Genomic DNA, 5,119 nt, shown 5'->3' with positions numbered 1-5,119 from the left:
ACTTGATCCACTTTTATGTCTCCACATAAAGTTCAAGTATTCATATAATAACTGTGGATCTTAGTTTATTGGATATAGTCTTTACAAGTGCAATTTACAAATTCAATAACAACTTTATTGAAGAAATGTTGAATAACATCTTTATTGATAATAGAAAATGTTTAACTCTAAAAACTGTGAGTTTTAGGACATATAACTCAACAAATGAGACCTGTAAAACAGATAATAGTGAAGATACGAAATGATTTCACAAGCAGTCAATGCCAAGGCTTTATATTCAGCTTTAGCTGAAGAACGTGAGACAATGGTCTATTTCTTTGACTTCCATAAGACTAAGGAGTCACCAAAGAATATGCAAAAATCGGTTGTCGAACGACGTGTGTGATGCATTGTGAATATGATGAAATAATGGTGTATATTGCGATGGTGTGGTATGCATTGTGCATGCAAGTTTTCCTAGCAAAATACAAGTATAAATTCTACTAGGTTGCCTGGTAAGCCCAGGGTCGAACTATGGAGACAGTATGCGACGGTGATTTCAGATTACTTTGAGTTAACAAATAAAACAATGAGTTGGTTGGTATGTATGTTTAAGGTACAGATTCTATGCGGTAAAATTGAGAAAAGAGTTAATAACAACGGAAGTTATAATGAATATGCAGGGGAACAGGTTGAGAAGGGAATTAGCTAACACTTCCTGAGATTGCATTCACGTTATGCAATCATGCTATATACATACAACAACAAGTCACCTCTCAATGGAAATGCTATAGCTCCTAGTTTTAGGATGCATGCGATGTATACGATAATGTCTATAGGACTTATGTCTAAGCCTCTACTCTTGTCTATGCGATGATGAATGACACACACATACACAAGGCGACCGCATACTACCATAACCTATTTCTAGGGTGCATGCGATGCATGTTAGCAAACAGAACTTATCTTTAAGTCTCCATCTCTTGCTTATGCAGTTCTAATCTCGCTTTCTCAAGTCTAGATTCTAACCTAGCTCTCTCAAGTTTAGGTTCTTTCTTTAGACTCTCTCTTGAGTAGCTCTAAAGGGGTGATGGATGCATACATAAGACAAGATGATCGCATAAAATGAAGATCTTAGGACATGCTAGCTAAGTACTTCTCAACCCATTCGGAAGTTTAGTTACTCATGTGTAATGTAAAAAGATTGAATAGATGTAGAGATGCAAGTTCCATTCTATAAATGAAATCAGAATACAGAACGACAATGGGAAATAAAGATAGGGAGCCTGGTAGCAATTTCTTGCTTCCCAAGGCTTTTACACTAAGTTTCTCTACTCTGCCCAAAAGAATCCTCTTACTTTCGCAAGAGTTGGCCCTATCTCTGTTCCCAACGCTTCTCGACACTCTCTCGAGCTGACCAGGAACGATCTTCCGGCATCTTCTCTTTTCCCTTGCCTTCGCCTTCTAAGTGTAAGAAAACTATGAACAACGACTATCTATGTTCTGTATGGTGAACTCTCTATATGGCTAAAACTCCTTTTTCAGTGGTGGCCTTCGGTATTTATAGAGATTTTCTCTCAAATGATTGCATTGATGGGATGTCATTAAATCTCTATCTGATGCGCCGATTAATTGTCACCGAAAAGTTGAGTGTACTTGCTACAGTATGTCGTTAACAGCTTGTCAACTAAATTCGGATTCGACCGTCATCAGCTTTCTATCCCATCGTGATTTATTATGCTTTCACCTTGATGCGCCATCTCTATGCGACCACCTTCTTGAGCAGATCTTCGCGAACACATACGATTGCATAACCTTGGGGTCTTAATCTCTTAATGTGCTCGGACACTGAATTCCTTGGATCGCAATTCTGCCTTGCACCAACGCATTTTCTGCACAAAATACATAAATTAGCTGCTTTAATGCGATGGACGCATGCGATCACAATGTGTCTCAACTTAATGCTTTTGGACACGATTTTACATATTTTTTACCGTCGCAATCCTACATTGTTTATATCTTTGTGTTGTAATAACATGCATTTCTGCCCGTTTCACAACCCTCAAATTTAAAACAATGCTTGTCCTCAAGCATAAACTAAAGATTTTCTCTAGAAAGTCGACCGCCTTCTTCTTTCCTAGATTTCTCGAGGTGCCTTATTCAAATCCTATGTACCAAAATCTCCTTAATTCCTATCGTATCTTTTCTTAAAATATTTCTGAAATTTAGGGACTGCAAGTTTAACCTTCAAAAAGACTTTACTTGTTTCCGGGGCATCGCATGATTTATTCCATAAAAAAAACTTTTTCAACTGGGGTGTTTTCAAATGATTTTTATCCTGGCATAGTTTAGATATTCTTTCTACAACCTTGCACTGATCCAAGTGCCTAGCCTTCGTTTTGGCTTGCCCCCACAATAGTCATGCGAGCATCCAACTACGAGCAAGGTGCTCTTTCTCAGTCTAAACTCATGCCTATTTGGTAGTGAGTTGCGATCATTTTACTTATGCGTTGATCATGATTCCTACCTTCGTTTTGGCTTGCCCCCACATGTGTCATGCGAACATCTAACTACGAGTAGGATCCGATCACAACGTTATGAATATAATATATATATATATATATATAACAACTTTATAGAGATCTAAAAGTAGCAAGGTTGAAAATAAATACCGCACCCCCCAAATTTAAACACAGCAATGTCCTCATTGCTGAAAAGTTGAAAGAATTCATGCGATGCTCTTAGGAGGTTTCGTAAAAGTCTGAAAGAAAGCTGGTGGACCACTAACTTTTAGAAATATTTCATGAATTGACTATCCTAAAATTAAGTTGACTCTAGTGCATGTGATGAAAAATAGAGGTATGCATTTCATCATTAAAATCATGATTGACAAAGAGAAATAATGCGGTGACTTACTAAATTAACCAATGTTTAATGAATGTGCTGACTAAAGAGGATGCAATGATAAAATTATCAAAGTTAAAATGAGATGCGAGAGTACAAAATTTGGAAAAACAAAGTCAAGGAAAGATACAACCCCCAAATTTGCTTTGTCGCCCGCATTATTTGTGATCACATCCTTCTTTGCGGTGAGCCAATTTATTCGATTGCGGTGGTTGAATGAACTAGTCGCGTCTTTTGGTTATCGTGTAGCTCTCCCGTAATTTTTCACCACGATCGTTGCAAAAAAACATCAAGAAGGTCAAATAAAAGATAGAGTTAACATTTTTTTTTGTAATGCAAAAGATAAAGAAATGATAATGGATATAAAGAGGTAGAATTGAGTTCATGAATTGACGGTTTCAAAGGATGCTTCACAAAAATTGCGTTCCTGATGAATTTGAATCGCATGATTGTGTAGGGACTGCCCAATTCTTCTTTAGTTAGAATTCTTCAGGTACACGGAGGTGTTCTTGCGATGCAAATTTTCTCCGTGATATATTTTGACTCTTTGTCTGTTGACTTTGAATGTGTTGGTCTCGTCCTCATTGGATAACTCAACCGCTCCATGTGGGAATACTTCTTTGATTATAAAGAGTCCGGACCAGCATGATTTTAATTTACGAGGAAAGAGTTGTAGCCGTGAATTGAATAATAAGACCTTTTGTCCGACTTGGAGATTCTTCTCGCATAGTTGTTTGTCATGCCAACGTTTTTCGCGCTCCTTGTAGATTTTGGTATTCTCATATGCATGAGTTCTCTATTCATCAAGCTCGACCAACTGAAGTTTCCTTGTTTCCCTTACGACCTTTAAGTCAAAATTAAGCTTTTTCACTGCCCACATTGCTTTATGCTCCAGCTCAAGCGGTAAATGACATGCCTTTCCGAACACCAGCGTATACGGGGACATGCCTATAGGTGTCTTATAGGCGGTCCTGTATGCCCACAAGGTATCATCCAGCTTCATTGCCCAATCTTTGCATGAAGGCTTCACCACCTTCTCTAATATCAGCTTGATTTCCCTGCTGGACACTTCAGCTTGACCATTTGTTTGTGGATGGTATGCAGTGGCCACCTTATGAAGGATATTATACTTGAGCAACAATTTCTTGATGATGTGATTAATAAAGTGAGAGCCTTCATCACTTATTATGACACGTGGTGTCACACTCCCTCCAAACTACCTGTTAGCTTAGTTAGGGACATGCCGTGAAGCCAACAGACATCGTCCTCCTCTAACGATACCTGTTGACCCTGCTGAATCGTTGAACCTGATAAACCTACTAGTCTTAGATATAAAATACTTTACATGTAACATAACATAGCGGAACCCTTGAAAACATTTAGACACACATGAAGTGCAGTCTTGACATAACTCGGTTTGGAAAATAACCTGATAGAGATATCACAACCAAAAACATATCCAACTTGAGTTTACACAACCATGACATCTAGTGCTTACACAACCATAAACTATCCAGTTCTTACAAAGACATTTACAATACAAACAGAAGCAAGTAGTAGAGAAGTTTATGAAGAAGTACTTCCCTTCGACGGAGAACGCTAGAAGAAGGAAGTTGATAACCAATTTTGAACAGGATATTGACGAATCGCTCAGCGATGCGTGGGTGAGGTTTAAGAGGCTGGTAAGAGATTGCCCACATAACGGCTTACCATACTGCTTATAGATGGATATTTTCTATCATGGATTAAACCTTGCATCGCAGACCGGTGCCAATGCGATAGCAGCTGAAGGTCTGCTGGATAAAACTTATGATGAGGCTAAGAATATCCTTGATCGCATTGCTAAAAATCATGTAGACTGGAAAGAAAGCGATCAAAGATTGAGAATTAAGGATAGTGACGTGAACAATGGTGCCATCACATCCCTTCAGAGTCAAATGACCGTGATGATGAACTTGATACAGGGAATCACAATCGATAGCCCAGCAACGCATAGTGGGCAAGTGAACGCAATCAACCAGACGATCGCAAGTTGTGCTACTTGCGGTGAAGGACATTAAATGGAGGAATGCCCACAAAACCCACAGCCAATCTATTTTGTGAAGAATAATCCATTTTCTAACACGTACAACCCTTGGTGGAGAAACCACCCCAACTTCACGTGGAAAAATCAACAGCAAAATTTTCAATTAGTGGCACAAAAAGAAGGGCCACCCAGATTTTTTCCGTGAACCAA

General features: G+C 38.7%; 1 non-coding gene across 1 annotated transcript; it reads right to left on the bottom strand.

The window, feature by feature from the left end:
- Window positions 1–4,484: 4,484 nt before the first annotated feature.
- Window positions 4,485–4,591, bottom strand: LOC120092249. The gene has a single exon (XR_005485959.1). It is a non-coding gene; the product is annotated as a small nucleolar RNA R71 (small nucleolar RNA).
- Between the last annotated feature and the right edge of the window lie 528 nt (window positions 4,592–5,119).

The sequence above is a fragment of the Benincasa hispida genome, chromosome 11 (genome assembly GCF_009727055.1).
Source record: "Benincasa hispida cultivar B227 chromosome 11, ASM972705v1, whole genome shotgun sequence".
Lineage (NCBI taxonomy): Eukaryota > Viridiplantae > Streptophyta > Magnoliopsida > Cucurbitales > Cucurbitaceae > Benincasa > Benincasa hispida.
This window is presented reverse-complemented; position numbering and strand designations above follow the sequence as displayed.